Raw genomic sequence first — 18,835 nt, forward strand, 5'->3', positions numbered from 1 at the left:
TCTCTTATGGGGAGAAGTTTTCTTAAAACCTAAAGATCAACGGTTCTATTTATATACATTCTACGTCAACGAATGGAAAAGACAGAAAAAAAAAAAGTTCTCTCTTTCTAGTGTTTTTACCTTCCTCCTCACAATAGAACAGAAATTTCTGGAATTAGGACCGTTAGCTAAAGCCATTGTTATGGAGGCACTCGTGTCTGCTGACGACAGCAGTCGCAGTTAAGAAACAAGCTCATTCGGAATTTATAATCTAAGGTCCTGACATTTGAATTTTGGTCCCAGGCCAGTGCTTTTCACGAACTTTATTTTGTTTCATTCTACGCATCGTTTGTTCTACTTTCGAATGCTCCCCTGGAGCGTTTTGGAAAAGTTTTTTCATTCTTTCCCCTTGCGGTAGTTGTAGCACCTGGGATTTGTGGGTAAAATTTCGTGCCGGTAGAATTGATAAAAAATGAACAGCAGTTAAAAATTGTTACTAAAGAAGAATCTTTTTTGAAAAGAATACGTTTTCTTTAAATTCGTTTTGATGGCTTTCTTATTACTTAGTTCACAAAACATCGCCGTACTTAAAACTGTTTTTATAGCTCTAGAATTTTGCTTTTGGGCTTGTTTATTTAGAAAGTTCTCCATAAAAAATTTAAAAGCTCGGAATGAAAAGATTCTGTTCATTCAAGCGAGGCAACACTTTTAACTGGATGAATTTATGTTCGGCGAAAGCTTTCGCAAACAACGCTTCAACCAAACTTTTTAAAGAAAATTACGTTTTCCTTTTAACGCTAGTAAAATAAAAACAGACATTGATTATATTATTTAAATATTAACTCTGTAAACAAAACTTAAAACATTTTTCACAGCCGAGAGGTTTGTTTGACTTTCCATCCTACATTGAAGTCTCTTCGAAGCAATGTTTCAGCGATTTAAAAAGTACTAAAGCGTGGTACTTAAAAGACGTAGAAAGTATTAACCACTTTGTTAGAAAATAAAATTTGACAAAAAACTAACTTATTCAGCTTTTCTAACCTATTGGCGAAGAGGTTTTCTACATTATGACCAAACGTATAACATTTCTTTACATATTTATACGAGCGGCGAAAATTTGATAGTTAGTAGTAAAGTAATCACACTATTCTTCCTTGTTAAGTCTTTAATTCTATGCGCATACTATTTTTTACTTCCTTTTACAAAAAAGGAAGTATTATATTCGCGAAAAAAATTTCACTCAAAAATCGTCCTTAATTTCTTTTTTACTGACCAGCGAATTAATGTTGAGTTTTTTTTTTCGACTCGACCACACGTGGATAACTGCCTAGAACGTATAGACCCCCGAAATATCCATTTTGACGATTCCCGAGTTAATTACAACGAGTTTTCTCGGGACGTCTGTATGTACGTATGTGCGTATGTTCGTATGTGCATATGTATGTGCGTGTGTATGTCGCATAACTGAAAAATGTTATGTCCTAGAAAAATGAAATTTGGTACGTAGACTCCTAGTGGGGTCTAATTGTGCACCTCTCCTTTTGGTTGCATTCGGGTGTTTGTAAATGGGGCTTTTGCCCCTTTTTAAGCGGAAATTATTGTTAATTTCGATGTAAACTCAAGTGGTTTTATAATTTGGCGGACACTTGGCAACATATCGCCAGTATTTTGGTCGCCAAGTTTTGTCGTCAACTTGGCGACAAATTCGGCAATTTTTTATCTATTTATTAATTTTTTTTTCTTTAAACTCTGGTTTCAATTTACCCACTGCTGGTGATATTTAGAGAGTAAACTGTTGAATCGCATTAAAAATGCCAGTAATGGGGAAATGACATTAAATTGGAGTAAAAGGAAGTCATGTGATGCACACATCAGCTCGTTTCCTTAAGCGTTTAAAAGCAAATAGTTTCAAATTTATGGCAAATATTCATAATGTTTTAAACGAAGCAAATGGGAGGTAATGTGAGATATGCTGGTTTACTCATATTTATTTGTGTGGTTGGGTGATTTGGCGTAGCATGTTTTTTGACTATTTTTTATTTTAACAAGTATTCTAAAGCGGCGTATTTGGTTTTAAAGCAGTTAAGTGATAAATTGCCGTGTTTTGCTTCTAAAGTACCGTTTCATTCGACTTTTTAGCTAATGGTTTTGACAAATTGTTTTTAAACTCAAAAAAAAAAAAAAAGAAAAGAAAATCATGTTAAAATGTTAAAAAAAAAAAAAAAAAAAAAAAAAACACGTCAATTATGTTTAATATATTAATATCTTTTGTTTTTGTAACATTGTGCAACCATTTTAGGTCAAAGTTTTATGCTGATAACATAATCTAAAAATTAATAATAATTATAATAATAATAATGAAAAAATCTTTCAAACTGGGGAATGTTGATCAAAAATTCCAAACCTACCATGTTCGTAAGTTGTCCGCTTGCCTAAAATTGGAAAAGCAAACGAAATCGGAATTTACGTCTAATTCACAATACGAAGTGATGTGCGGTTCGACAAGGTCTCTCGTAGAAAATTGGCAACAGGCCAGGTAAAAAGATTTTATGTGAATGATTTAAGATTAAAAGGGCGAATAGCGAGATAATTTCCAACGCGCTACTTCGGATGCAGTAAACTGGCATTCCGGCAAGCTGATAGATGTAACAAAGTCTACCTTGGATGTTTGAGATTCTGCTTCCTTTAGTAATTATCAGAAAAAACGCTGAAAAATCATATTGTTGAAAAAAAGTTACATTTAAATCATTGCAGTAATTGTAACATCTTCTTGAATCGTGTTGCTGTTGAAAAGGTATATCGTTGTATTCAAAAAGTGTACCTATCTATCTTTTACAGTACACTCACATTTAATCTTTTTTAAATAGCAGAGTCTGAATGCAGATATAAATTTTTAAAAAAATGACCATAGTTTGTTTTATACAGTAGTTTTGCTCAAAATAAAACTTACATTAGAGGTAAAATTGTTCTTGTAGTACCACAAGTAGAAATCAGCGTTTGAAGATGCTTACCTAAAAAGAGAGAAATTCTATTTGAGTTTTGCAAGTCATAGACACTCGTATTTACAGAACATTCATTATGTGTTCTAAACCTAGTATTTGTCGTCTAAAAACATAAAGGTATGTTTTCTTACTATTGCGTAATGTAAAAAGTATGGAAACTCCATCTCCATCACCTGTCATAAATAATGCTTAAGATTGTACATTTACTCGACAGAGTTTTTTGATCACTATGTTTCTCGGAAGCGATCTCAACTATTAACTATACACAAGGCCGAGTTACCTGTCCTAAAACGTAAGGCTGCTGTAGAAAAAGTCAACCAGGCTTTAACATATATTAATTATAATTTTTATTGGAGCCAAAAGTATTAAAATGCAAACAGTTGCATGTTATGAAAAATGGTAATACCGCTAAATACATTTTCTCAGAACTATCTCATCATATATTATTTTGATTTTACTGAGACAACTGACGTCACTACAAATATTAATTAATTGTTGAAGACATTATTCTGTTATCTTTATAGAATAAAATTAACTTCACTTAACTATAATTTTAGTAATAAAATGCATTTTGTCTCGATTATAAATAACTAAAAAGCGAGGAAGGTTGAAAATTTCTTTATTTCATGAGTTAAAAAGAAATTTCAAAATTTATTAAAAATAATAATGTACGCATTTGATAGATGTTTTTTAAAATTTGCTTATATTTATTAATATGCATCTAACTCGCTTTTGTTATCGTTCTAAAGACTGAGTGAAAACAATTAAAATGTCATCACATAAATAAAGACCTTACAATTTATTATAATTCCTTTCACTTTTAATTGACAAATTATTCATAAACCCTGAACGATTCACATAATAGTTTAGCTAACTTTACATATCTATACATTTGTATCCGTTGAAAGCTCTAATTTTTGATCCATGACCAAGAATAATTTATGAAGATTTCATTAATTCTAAAACTCACTCTCTCTACCACCATATTGCTCTTAAATACATTTAACGAAAACTAGGAGTAGTAAATACAATTTTTTGACACATAATTCTTCAAAATAAAGTCATGTTTCTCATAAATAAATAAGCGGGCCGCTTTCGGCGCTCTGGAAGCTCGCCCAAAACCGCTACGAGAGACTGAAGCACACGAGAGAAGAAGATAAAAGGCAAGATGCCTTATTGTTTATGTTTACAACATCATTATTTATTTATCCTTAGTGCACTTTCATTACTTAAGTGGAGAAGTCGCTTTCTGAGATATTCCACTGCACTGAAAACTTTAATTCTTCCTCTACGAGCTCTAAATGCATGACTAATTGCATGAATGTTTGATAATGAACGAGTTCCTTTGGAATTTCATTCCCCTTGTTCCTTGAAGATTTCGCGCGGATGAGTTTCGGAAATTAATTTCGGTTTTCGCTGGCTAACATATTTGTTTAAACATAATGGCATCAGTGGTTCTCTTACTGGGTTCAAGGCTCCGCTTATGGTATTTTGATTCTGTGAAGGTGCTAGTATCATATTGTTTCAAGAGGCAGAGGAAATAATGTTACGACAATTGGGAGCTGATTTGCATACATTCCGAAGGAGTGTTTGTAACGCTGAGAGAAGGATCAGTTTTCAACGTTTTTTTTCGTGAATCCATCACATTCCATGGTTGATGGCTAATTACAAATATTATTACTGGAATTATGAGCTTCAGTGTTATAAATTACCATGTTAAAGTGAAAAGGTTACGCTTTCAGTTTGAGCGTTTTTTTAAGTATGCGGATTTGTCGTGTTTGAAAGACTGTATTTACATTACTTACACCCATGTTAAATCACAATAGAACAAAATAAAACATAAGAAAAAAAAAACTCATCTGGCAGCGTTGCAATATACAGGTAGTTATCAAATTAATGGAAAAGCTCTGTGATAAGTGTGTTGGGAATGACTACTCTGCTGTAAATGTTCGGTAAATAAAGGTGCTTTCTGACTGCAATCACTCACACTGGTGAATACAGATGGTGATTGAGTTCTGTGGTCACATTTGCTGCTGTTGTTCGCTTTTTAGACATTACAATCCGCTTCAATACCCGTCGGTTTCTTTCACTGAGCTTCTCTTTTCCATCCACTATTTTACTTTGCCGAGCTTGTCGTACCGCGTTGTGTGTATGCTGTCATGACTTTAGATACTGTACCTCTACAAACACCTAAAAGTTGAGATATTTCAGTTGCACTTACTCCAGTTAGACGCACTGCAACAATTTGGCCTCTTAAAGTTTGAGAGGTCCGACATTTTACATGCTTGAAAAAAATCTAAATCTTCCAAAACTTCAATTAAGTCACCCTGTACAACCAGAATATGTACATTGCTATTACAAAAAAAAAAAAAAAAAAAAAAAAAAAAAAAAAAAAAAAAAAAAAACAGATACCTAATTTTGTTCTTAATTACATACGAAACACATTGAAAAACGTCACTTTTATTGATAGGTGTTTCCATTATTTTGATAACTACCTGTATTGATAATAGGATCTGCCTAACCCTTTACAATGCTGACAGGTTAGATTTGTCCTAAGTATGGTTATAAAAAATACATCGTATTACAACGGAAGTCATTAGTAGATGTCACATATGATCACATTTCGAATGTACGCAGATTTAGGCTTTTAGTCACTACTTAATTTATTGAATTTTACTCATTTACGCTATTCTAGAATTCTAGAATTAATAATATTAGTGAAGTAGCTCTGTACTGCTTTCTAATTAAAAATTAATTTTTAAGAAAACCTGGAGAGGTCGAAGTTCAAACTCTTCAGCGCATGAAACTCACATAACATTAATTTTAAATAGCTCTGAATAAAAATAGAGAGTTCACACGAAACAGTAGCAATAATAATAATAATATTAAAAACTCCATATTTCTGCTAGTCTGTAATCAGGTTATTACTAGAAGAATGTTTTCAGTTAGAAGTATTTTTCAGACTCTATGTGAAAGGCGGAGCTGGCGCAGTGGTTAACCGATCTCGTTTGCCCACCGTCGATATATCAAACTAGATCCAGTAAGTGAATTTTCAAGATCATTAATACAAAAAATCAACGACTGCCATTTCGTATGGTAATGCGGCATATTAAAAATCTTATATTCAAGAATCTAGGAGCCGCTTTAATTAAATTATATTGCAAAAAAAATCTATTCTGTATTTTTCAAGTTTAGGAGAAGCCACCTACCGTAAATGAAATTTGAAACTGGATATAAGATCTTCCGACTTGCCCAAAGTGCATGTCTTCTGAAGCTACACCTTCACATATTTTTAGCAGACTAGAACTCCATACAGACATTCTATTTTCAATACCTGATTTATTTGTACCTTCTGTGTTCAATTACAGGATCGTGGAATTGCTGTGATGATACTGTCTATCATGTGATTTGAGCAATAACAACAACAACGAAGATCCACCAACTGTGTGGAGCTCCTAGAGAAATTTCGCATCGTGAGAGCCCAAGTGCTTTCATCTGGCAGGAAGCTGAGCGACAAAAATCTCAAGTGGTAATGGCAATTCGCCAGTAGTAATGCCACTCGAGAGAATTGATGACAACCCACGAGAAACGCACTGGTTCTGTGATTGACGAAGAGGCAATATGCTCTCCATTGGAAACGAACAAACACAATCATTGTGATTCTAAACGTAAATATTTTACTTATTTATTGTGTAGTGAATATCAACACGGTCGCAGAGAGCCAAGGCGGGCCTCTTGTCAGTTATGTCCCCTGGCCCCTCTCGCCCACGGAAATTAGAAGAAAAAAAGGAAAAAAAAAAAAAAAAAGGTGGGAGAAGGAAAAAAGGGGGACAAATCAAAATTGCTTACTAGAAAACAACAAACTCTATTTTAAGTGCCACAACAGTAAATACCAAAAGAGTAAGTTTTACTTAATCTTTACGTTTTCTCTTATGCGGAGTCTCCCCTCCCCCTTTTTCTTTTTACCTTTCTTTTTCTTTCTTTCTTTTTTCATTCCTTCCTTTCATTTTTTTTGTGTCAGTGTCGCCCCCCTCCAAAGCTCGGGCCCCTAGTTTCCGACTAGGCTGACATGGCCTCTCGTCGGGCCGGAATATCTATGTAATATTAACGAGGATGTGTTTTTACTAGCGAGGGTACCAAATGCAATTTTACGCAAAAATATTTGTTTTTTTTTTTTTTTTAATTTGCAAATATATGAAAATTTGAAAAAAAAAGAAAAAAAAACTGTGCCAACTTATACATAAAATAAATAATGAGCTTAAGTAAAGCATAAATAAACAAGAGGAAACATATAAATCTTTTGCCACATTGTGCTTTCTTTTCGTTAGTTGTTTCTCATATATGTACGTCCTTTTTTCTAAAATTCGTGACAAATACTTATCATCGCATTTTTGTAAATTTTCAGCTCTGCATAATCATTCTTTCTTATGAGAAATTCACCAGATAAAATGGACATTCTATCCCACACGTGACTTCTCATACATTTTATTTTGAAAACAGTAGTTAAAAAGGATAACAAAAAAATGTTGTAGCTCAAAAAATCCTGTTAACGATTTCCTTTTTTTTCTTCAGTGGGGGAGTGTGGGGCATCGTGAGACAAAGCTATATTTTTTATTTTTTTAATTATAATAGGTAAATGATGCTAGGTACCCATGAATCTACATCAAAGACCTTGTAGATTTTGGAATATGAAGTTGTTGCTTGTGTTTTTAATCAAATGATCGTTGTTTTTCTGATTTCAGATAGGCAAAGTAATTTTTTGGCTCCTGTATGCATTGATTTTTAACATTTTCTTTTATGAATAACTAGTGGTACCCGCACGGCATTGCCCGTAATAGAAAAATTAAAAGGTCTTTTGGTTCGCCTGTATATTTAAAAATAATGTATGGTGAATTTTCTCGCCAATTGGCTTGCACCCATGTTACGGTTCCACATAATGATAATTTCATATCTCGCCAATTGGCTTGTGCCCATGCTACGGTTCCACGTTATGATAATTTCGTAATTTACTCGTTCATCTTATCATAATTTTGTTCTTAAAATTGGAATAAAGAAGAACCACATCGAATTTTTGAAACATCGCTTCGAGGTGCACACCCCCATGCTACAAGCTAACTTTGTGCCAATCATGAAAATCGGCCGAATGGTCTAGGCGCTATGCGCGTCACAGAGATCCGGACAGAGAGACTTTCAGCTTTATTATTAGTAAAGAAAATTAGTTTATTGATCACTTTCATTGCTCTACTTATGCAGTTAATTATCATTGAAAACATTTAGGATAGGCTTTAAACAAGCTCTTTAAAATGTTGAATTAGAAGAAAAGTTTTGTTTTAATGATCTAAAAGTTTTAAACTTGCTGTTTATTTACTTTACAGGCATTTTATCTCATCAAAGATACAAATTAAATCACCAATCTGTAAATTATAGATAACACTGATGTAAAAGAGCACTCTAGCTCTAATGTAGAAGTGAGTGAGTGTTTTTTGTAGATCTTAAAGTTACGGATGATATCAAAAAACGAAGAAAAAAAAAAGGTCGAGTACTGAAGAAAGAGTGTTAAAATTGTAACTGCAAGTAATACTCGTGGAAAACAAATTTTAGAAAAAGAAAACATGAAAACTAGAGAAATGCAAAAAAAAAAAAAAAAAGTCAAACACATAGAAAAATATAGACCTATTTGACACCACTGATGAGGTGGAATAATTAAATGGAGGATATTTTATCAGACTATGTTGACATGTATGAAAATCTACCTTCTGGGTTTGAAGAGTTTGTCGTCAGACATTTGAAGCAGACTTTATTCTGATAGAATTTGCCATCAAGTAGAAATGCTTTTATGTTGGAAATGTTTTGACGGTAGCTGCAAAAGATGTAGACTTGTGAATTAGTTTTTTGCACAAAATTGGAACCATTTTGACTGTTTTTCTTTTCCCATTTATACCAGATGCCGCATCTGTTTCGAATAAAAATATTTAATAGCTGATAACAGCTCCTACGAAAAGAAATGGTACAAAACGAAATCAATCTTTTTTTGCGTTTGAAAATTAAATGTTTCTTTAGATGTATGATGGAATGTGAATATTTTTTTCCTAATGATTTACACTTTTAATTTTAAACGTTGAGCATATTATGTTTCACTTAACCGTATATACTGTCTCTCTGCGCTTTGCATGCTGTCTCACTGTGCCCCGTACGCTGTCTCACTGTACCCCTTTCGTGGAGCATAGGGTACAGTGCCTGACAGTGCCTAGTGCCTACAATGCCAGACAGCCCCGTACGCTGTCTCAGTGTACCCCATGCGTGGGGCATAGTGTACAGTGCCTGACAGTGCCTAGTGCCTACAGTGCCAGACAGCCCAGTACGCTGTCTCACTGTATCCCATGCGTGAGACAAACCGCGCAGAATGGCCTCTTAGTTCGCAAATTGTTTGGTAGCAAACTAGAACTTGGGAGCCTTTTTAGAGTAACTTAGGTGATGTTAATTACTAGAGAACAAATATGTAAACATAAATAACAGGTTACCAGTACATAAAGCACCTAATAGCTTTAAAAAAAAGTGTCAAAATGAAAATTTTTCTTTTAAATGGTGCAAATTGTAAGGCAAATCACACATACAATCTCATTCGATTTCCTGAGATTTTTTTTAACCCTTTAATATTATTATTATTTTTTAAAAAAATATGGAAGTTGTTCCTTGTGGGACAATATGGCGTCTTTTTCGTAGAAGGGTCTCTTTGAACGCAAACTCTTTTGTTGCAAACGAGAACCTTTTCTGAGTAACTTAAATGATATAAATTACAAGAAAACAGAGATGTAGAAATAAATAGCAAGTTGTCATGAAGTGTCACTTGAGAGTCACATATAAGTCTCACATGAGGTGGCAATTTTTGGCTTTTAGCCAAAAAAGTGCCAAAATTAAAAATTTGTCAATAACTAGTATACATTGTAGCACAGATTCTATCTGTTTTACGTTAAGACAGGTCCTGATAGGTGCTGCTATACAGCATGATTTTAAAAAATCCATCAAACCCTACCCATGGTTTGAGGCATTGAGAAGGAATACTAATGGAGGGAGCCATAGCAAATGTCTCAGTGAAATAAGCTTGGGACCCAATGTTTCCCAGGTCAGGTGACTTGTTTGGCTGGGAAGTTGTCGGGTTTTGGCACGCAATCGCTATTTTGGCATTAAATATTTTTCAGACGACGCGACGGCGCTTGTTATGAATGCGGAGCTATAAATCAGAGCAACTCTGGCTCCAACTCCTTTACCGCATAACAATAAATAAATAAATAAATAACGGATACAAATACTGGAATATCATTTAAATTCCCTCTCCCCACTTCTTTCCGGATTTTAAAATATAATGTAATTGCATTTTTCATGTATTTTGATGTTTATTCCCTAAAATGACGGGCATATACAAATAGTTTAAAGTGTTTTGTTATTGACTGAAAATTTATGGATTCATATGTATTGTAATCAATGTTTTGAAATGATTTCATACGCAGGCATACTAGTATTTAAATTGAAGCATAAAAATAGCAAATCTTTATTCTTACGCGTCTGCTGTTCACAGGAGCTTGGCGAGAAGATACTCGCCAACAAAGCAAATGTACACAAAATGTTTAAGAGCCGTTAAAATAATTACTAGTTAAGTAAAAAGTGTTTTTATGGAACTAAAATGTTATTTGCACTCAAGATATACAATGTTTTATAACTTTTATAGGTAAAATAAGTACAAAAATTTCAAAATTATAGGCAACTGTGGAATATGTACTCGTTGAATGCATATAAATGTTATTTTTTCTTTATTTTAGAAATAAGAAACATTCGTACATGCTAGGAAAAAGTTACTGGACCTCCTGGTGTGGCTTTTTCCTCACAGTTTACAATGCTAGAATACTGCACTATTACTATAAATCTAATTTTTCCCTTCTACAGTTAAAGGTTGTTATCATGCATGGCTTCAGCTAATGAAAACTTCTTCAGCGGTTACGGTCAACTCGAAATTGCTCCCCAGGTCACATGGTACTGTTGCCGTATCGGGATAGTAGGGTTGCACTCTCTCCATCTATTCCTTCTCAATGGTTTGAGGTTTGTACACGTTTTACTCAAAACTTTAAAAAGTCCACTTACTTCGCTTTGCCTCTCCCTGCTTCATATTTCAAATTGAAAGAAACGTTGGGTTAAATTGTCCCGTTCTGTTTTAAAACGTCACTCTTAGTCTTTGATTTAGCAAATAAAAAATGCTTTACGGGACATAATATAATCGAGAAAAAGTTAAGCAAAAATCACGTAACTGAAGTTTAAAAAACATCAGACCTTTGAAGCACTACTTTTATGGCAGAAAAAGGTAAAATATTTTAAAAGGGCCAAACATAACCGAAAAGTGTACCAACCATTTAACTGCAATATAGAAAATAAAAGCTTAGTTAAAAATAACGAAGTTAAATGTGTGAAAGTAAATAGAAATATTCGCAACTTTCATCCCATCAATATTTACATAATCGATTTTCGTTACGATCGATATTTTAGGAGAAGTGGAAGTCATGAACGTTAAAATCAATTTCCAACATTGACGTCCGCTACTGAATAGAAATTTATCTTTAAAGTATTTATTTTTATTAAGAAGTGTTTTCAAAGATATTCTTGTTTTAGAAAGAGAAAAAAAAATATTTTCTTTTAAAAAGCAATCTATTTTCTTCACAGAAGTCTGCTTAAAGAAGATAAAGATTTATGTTGCTTCGGGTTTTAACGTTTCAAAATGTATTAGGAACTAAAGATACTTTATAACTTGCTTATCATTTCGGATATAGTAAACCATTATGCATAAAGAAGCTTTTCAAGGATTTAATGTTCGTATAAAATGGTGGAAGTGATTGATATCAGTATTACCATGCGGTTATATTTACAGCACTAGTTTGAAACATACCCCAGACATAAGCTCATTTAGGACAGTAAACTTGTGCAAAGCTTACTCCAGAAATAACAACATGGTAAACATTCTCATGACATTAAACTTGTGAAAGACATACCCCAGATATAAAAACATGGTAAACATTCTTATAACAGTAAAACTTGTGCAAGACATACTCCAGACATAACAACATGCTAAGCTTTCTTATTACAGTAAACTTGTACCAGACATACCCCAGACATAAAAACATTGTAAACTTATTTGTGACAATAAACTCGTCCAACACATACCCTAGGCAAAACAACATTGAGAGCTTATTCATGGCATTAAATTTCTTATTACATCATCTCCGAAGCAGCATCAGTCTTTGAAAATAGATCAATTTGAAACATTTCAATTTTTTATTTACATAGCAAAATGTGGGCTGCTTCTTTCAGCTCACAAATTTTTAAAGGGTTTTCTGGTGAACAATATTGCAGAATAGTTGTAGAGTATTTGCTCATTTAAAATAATCACCTAGTAGTATTTTTCTAAACTTAAATTTTTTTTCTGCTTGATCTTCCGATTTTTTCCCCGTACAAAACCGATTATTATACCTTCCTTAAGAATTTTTTAAAGTAAAATAACAGTTTAGTAAAATAACAGTTACCACTTTTTTTTGTCTAAACAGAATTTTTACCTGTTTTGAAGAAAATAACTATCAATTTTGGAAGAGGTAGAGTTACCATAACGAAGACAAACAGCACAACTTTATGCAAAAAAAAAGATTTACCAAAAGCAAAGAACAATTTAAAAAAAAAGTCAAAACATCCTCCCCCTCTCCTCCTTCAAACTTTTCCTACACCAGAATTTGGTAGAGCAAGGAAGTGAGAACACACTAACGTTATATACCAAACTAAGGAAAGAAAAATAAGATAAAAACAATGATATACTTGATCAGTTAGCCCGAAAAAGGGAAGAAAAGAATCACGTCATCGCTTTTAATAGTTTAGTAGAATTCTTCTTAATCATCTGAGCATTAAAAGTTTTGGGAAGGAAATACTTTCTCAAAATGATAAATTTTGCGCGATATTTCTTCCGTATTTAAAATATTTTTAAGCATATAATTATAGTTTCATTTTAATGTACTTCCAAACATAAACAAAAGAATGATTGTATGTTATCATTTAGAGATTAAGCGATTTCATAGAAAAACTCTTTACTTAACTATGGTTATTATCTTTGCTTAATAACACACTGACTTGACTTCAAGTTGTGATCAAACATTTTATTTAACTGTCAAAAATATCTTACGAGTTATGTTTTAGAATAAAAAGGATTACTCGTAATATTAAGTCGTAAATAGTTATCGATGCTTTCAATTATGTGTTTCTCGCTGAAAGAAAAACAAGAATAAGAAATCTCGTTGGTTATCCTGATTTACGATAATCTTGGGATAATTGATTGTTTTCATGCTAAGGAAGTAGGGTGGACCGGAGAACGTTTACGCATGGGGCACGTTTACGCAGTGCCCTTTTTTCAAAACAAATTATATATGGAAAGCCAACAGTCATAACATATTGATGCTGCACCCTAGCGAATATCCTCACAAGTTTTTGAGCATCAGTCGAACTCCGGTCCAGCAAGCAGAAAGAATAATCTGTTTTCTACCAAGTCGAGTAAGTTTTGAGTTGAACATTTTGAAACTTATTGTGAATAAATAACACTTAGTTAACAAAGAACAAATATATAAAAATTAGCAGAATTTCATCCTTTTTACTTTCTTCTATATCTAATATATAGAAGAAAGTATTGGATTCGTGCAAATTTTTTTTCCATTGTGAGTGCCCTATCTCAAGAAGTAATGCTACGTTCTGGTTGAAATTTGGAATATATGTGAATCCATACGTAAACAGGCTTTGGTTCAATTTGGACGCCAATCGCTCCAAGAGGTGTTGATTTTTTTTTTGCGAATAAAAATAGCTTTACTAATGCAACAATAAGAAAGATAAATCGTAATAGATTGTCGTCTGCGTATTTCTCGTGATTTTAATTGTATGGAAATGATCGGAAATATTATCTCAATGATTTAAAAGTTTTAACTGTTGCCATCTTATGTTTGTTAATAAATAAAATATTTGTAATTAATTTAAGCAAGGCTTTTAAAATAACTTTCATTTTTCGCTTTTTGCTTTGTTTTTGCAATAATTCAGACATTGAAATGGTCGTCAAGTTTTTGCATGTGTAATTTTGTTTCTGTTAGGAATATTGCTTCCTCGTCAAGCATGGGGAGGGATCAGAAAAAGGAAAAATATAGAAGAAAGTTTCGTGATGGCCACAACATACTAGTTTGAGAATTGTGTTTGTATGAACTGAAATGTTATTAAATTTATTTACAATTTTTTAATGTTTCATGGCAGTTTGCTAAATGTAATACTATTTTTCCACATTTCAAAACTTCAACATGTCGAGCTGAAGTGCGCATCACATGACTTCCTTTAACGCTAATTTAATAATAATAGTGTCTTGGAGCAAGCAAAGAAACTTTAAATATCTTTACCCCAAGTTTGTTGCGTGCTGAAGCAAAAAACGTTTTATACAGATTAATTTTCCCAATATTGGACATTTTAATGTGATTCAATGGTTAACTCTATAAATATCGCCAATTGAGGCCAAATTAAAATCTGAAAAAAAAAGTCTAACAATTTGTCGCCAAGTTGACGAAAAAACTTGGCGACCAAAAGCTTGGTGATATATTGCCAATTGTTAACTAAATTATAACACCACGTGAGTTTGTATTGAAATTAACAATGATTTCCCCTCAAAAAGGTGTAAAAGGTCCCTTTGAAATGTCTGAATCTAACCAAAAAGAGAGGTGCACAACTAGACCCCACCAGCAGTCTACGTACCAAATTTCAACTTTCTAGGACATACCGTTTTTGAGTTATTTTGAGTGAGATGCATACGCATATACACACACGCACATAATACGTACATACAGACATCACCAGAAAACTCGTTGTAATTAATTCAGGGATCGTCAAAATGGATATTTGGTGTGTTTATACTTTCTTAGGCTATCCACGTGTGGTTAGTTTAAAAAAAATTTTTTCAATATTCATTCGGGGGTGAGCAAAATGGAAATTAAGGTCGATTTTGGGTGAAAATGTTTTCGCGAATACAATACTTCCTTTACTTCGTAAAAGGAAGTAAAAAGGAAGTCAAAAAAGCTATTTTAGAGATTTTTTGAGACAAACAGATAAGAAGCTGTTGTACTAGTAATAGAGAAATGCTACAGTGAAAGTACTCCATATGCTACATCACAAGATGACACTTAAAGTCGAGGAATTGACTAATTAAAACCAGGACGACGACAATTAGTTCTTTCTTGCTGCGTAGTGTTATCAAGTATTGATAAATTGCATTAAATACGTGCTCCACAAAATGATGATATAGTTAAGGCAAACGATTTTAAATTAAAAACCTTTGGGTTTGGTTTCACATCAGCAACAGTCACGACTTTCTGAGAAATCGGTGTCTGATTAAGCGAGTTGATTAACTACTAAAATTCTAAATGCATATCAGAATAAAATAGAAGAACGTTTCAGCTTCAGTTTACTCAGGGCTGAAAACAGATCTATGTAATAAAATCGAACGGAAACAACTAATCCTATCGGGAAACGTTTTAGACGCTTTTGAAACAATTTACTGAAAATAATTTTTAACACTAGAAAGACGGAGGGGCCTGTGTGGCCCCTCGCGTAGTTTGTTGTTTAATAACTCGGATAATATCTAACGGAACTTAATGGAATTTTCTGACTTTTCATTGTATGACACTATTTGAATGCTTGTTTAATCATTTAATCATTCGCCTCATAGTACTGTTAATATTGATCCTTATACCTAGAAAGACGGGAGGGGCCACAGTGGCCCCCAAGCATTTTAACAATTAAAAAATTTATTTTTTTCCTTTCTCCTAATTGCTGTAGCATAAAAAAAATGCCATTCACTTTAGTTTAACCTGTAACTTCCTCTTTAAGCAGCCGGTTGGATATCCAAATGCGATAAACACTACCGACTGCTTACCATCCTAACGGTGGCCATTGCTCTTAGAAAGGAAAGCTAATTCAACCTTTTGCCCAGTATAGAGAGAAAAACTAAAAATAATTAAGTACTAAGTTTTTATTTAGTCATGAAAGAAGGTGTATCAGGCATGTGGACTCCCTCAGGGAGAATTTTTTAAAAGAATTCAGTCCAAAAATGGGTAGGGGCCACACTGGCCCTTTCAGTCTTTCTAGGTATACAGAAAATGCCAGTCGTTCTAGTGTTAAATAGTTTTTGATCAGCAAAGAAGCATTTTGTGATGTAAAGTGAAAAATTGCAAACCAGATTGCGTCGTCTTCCGTCACATAGATTTATTTTTAATGTTTCAAAAACACTGTGAAAAAATTCCGAAACGTTACTTAGTATTTCCGTGCAACGTTTCGGGATTTCAACGGTTTTTAGCCACTTGCTGGTAAGATCAAGTATCACTGTCAAACAGTTTCCTGAATTGCTTTGAGTTGCACGAATGCAGACTTGTCACTGTCATGAAAAATAATTTTAGCTCCCAGTTTAGAGATTAACTGAGAGTATTTATAAGGTGTATCGACTTCAGTTCGATTACGGTTCGTCCAGTTCCTAAAGGGAGCGAAGAAATCTTTGGACTACGTACACTGTGAAAACGATTCAGAAACGTTACTGGAACATAATAGGCAACTGATGTGCCCAATTTCTGCCAGTAACATGTCTCGCAAAAATCAGGAACGTTTTCCGGTAAAATTCAGTAACCTTCCTGTAAGATCAATCTTAGGTAGTGATAATGTAACAGCTTGGCACCTTCCTGATGAATCAAGACAGTTGCAAAAGCAGTATTGCAAAACATGGCCGAAGCTAAGCCCGAATTGCAAGTATTAAGCATCTCGCTTGATTGCAATTCTTGCAAAGCTACGTAGTCCATACTTATTTGCTCTCTTTGGGAGTTTAATCAGCCGCAATCGAAGGGAAGCCGATACACCTTATAAATACTCTTAGTAAATCTTTAAACTGGGAGCTAAAAATAATTTTTACAACAAGGAGAAATCTGCATTTGGGGAACTTGTAGCAATTCAGGAAACTTTTTGACAATGATACTTGATATTTCCAGGAAGTGGATAAAAACCATTGAAATCCAGAAACGTTACACGGAAACACTCAGGAACGTTTCGGAATTTTTTTACAGTGTAGCTTTGCAAAAATTTCAATTAAGTGAGAAGCTTGATACTTACTTGCAGTTCTGGCTTAGCTTAGGCTGTGTTTACGATACTGCTTTTGGAACTGTTTTGATAAAACAGAAAAGTGCCAAGCTGTTATATTATCCCTACTTAAATTACTCTGAAGTTACAGAGACACGACTGGCTTCAAATCGGAAGATTTCTGGATTTTGCAAGATAATTTTAGGAAGGTTACTTCATTTTAGCAGAAAACGTTCCTGGTTTTTGTGAGATATGTTACTGGCAGAAATTGGACACATCAGCTGCCTATTATTTTCCAATAGCGTTTGTGGATCGTTTTTACAGTGAACGAGCAGTACCTTGCACAGGTAAAATTTCAATTAACATTTTCTACTTATTACGTTTTTGTTGACCATGGTTACTGACCTGAAAAAGATGGGTATTAATTTGCTCAGCCAGAAAATATCTTTTGAGTAAAGGAATGACCACGAAATTCCTTACCTGCATAAAAACTACCATATTAGGTATGATTTGTAATATGTTTTATAACCAGCGCTTAATTGTGATTTCACACCCAAAATACCACACCTGCGTTACTGTAAATATGGGCTACAGGAGCATTACACGCCGAGTCGCGTGAGTTGAGTGGTAGTGGTGCTTGTTAAAACAAATATTACCCCAAATAAGAACTAAATTTCGCAATTATTCTTATTTAAAACGAGTCAAAAACGTTCAAAGTAATTTTGATTACACTATTACGTTATTTTTCACATCGTTGAGAATATTATCGCGTGCATGTTTCATGTACTTGGAATATTTGATGGGTTGTTCTATTATGAATATGTTATAAAGTCAGAAAATATAATGCTGAATTTTAGACCACATGTTTGCGAACAGAGATTGCAATTACCTTAATAACTTGCGTGCTTCGTATTTTGAATCTCTTTACCATTAGCTACACGCAAGAATCATTGGCTAAACAGACGGATTGATTCTTTATTTTGACATAACTCTGCTGCAGAAAAAATTGTAAAGGATGGCTCTGTGCCGATTATTCGATAGCAGAAACCTAGAACAATGACAGGCGTATTCAAATAATAAATGCAGATCCCACGATCTGTCTATAAAAGAGTTTTTTGTATGTATGTTATATGAAAACTAGATTCTTGATGGATTGGAATAAAATTGACTTGATATTCAGTCATTCCCTGAGAGACCTAATAGTCCAGTCAAAGAACACATGGAATATACGATAATTTTTGACTTTACAATATTGTTAGAGGTAGTTAGTAAGTAAGTATATTAAAAGTCCCCGCCCCTGGGGGGTGAGCCAAAGGTGGGAGGGAGGGGGGAAGAAAATTTTGGGGTTTTCAAAAAAATGTCGGAAACGGTGGAAAAAATGCGTTTAAAATAAGAATTCAAGCTGAATAAACTTTCTACGAAACTCTTTCTACACATTTGTCAAATTTCCAATTATTTTCCGGGTGCATACTATGAAAAATCGATGATTTTTGAAAACATTCTCTCTTTTTGTCAAACATTTGGTTCTAGGGCTTCTAGGATCAGTATTCATGAAAATTATCAATGACAAAGTTGTAGAGCTTTAAATTTCCTTCAATATGATATGCTATTTTGTTGTATTTTATATAACCAATCAAAAGTTTTTAATTTCAAACACTCACTTTCACGGCAAAAAAATGGAACAC

At 33.5% G+C, this 18,835-nt stretch overlaps 1 protein-coding gene across 5 annotated transcripts in view; it reads right to left on the reverse strand.

The window, feature by feature from the left end:
- Positions 1–18,835, reverse strand: part of LOC129235098 (insulin-like growth factor-binding protein complex acid labile subunit) — a 178,075-nt gene that overhangs the window by 106,450 nt on the left and 52,790 nt on the right. For 2 of the 5 annotated variants that reach the window (XM_054868777.1, XM_054868779.1), the window contains exon 2: positions 2,930–2,990. The exons of 2 other annotated variants lie outside the window; for them this stretch is intronic. The gene's annotated coding sequence lies outside the window, so the exon portion shown is untranslated. Of the gene's footprint in view, positions 1–2,929; positions 2,991–6,190; positions 6,207–18,835 lie in introns of those variants that run through there. One more of the 5 variants, XM_054868780.1, reaches the window with a different exon arrangement.

The sequence above is a fragment of the Uloborus diversus genome, chromosome 2 (genome assembly GCF_026930045.1).
Source record: "Uloborus diversus isolate 005 chromosome 2, Udiv.v.3.1, whole genome shotgun sequence".
Lineage (NCBI taxonomy): Eukaryota > Metazoa > Arthropoda > Arachnida > Araneae > Uloboridae > Uloborus > Uloborus diversus.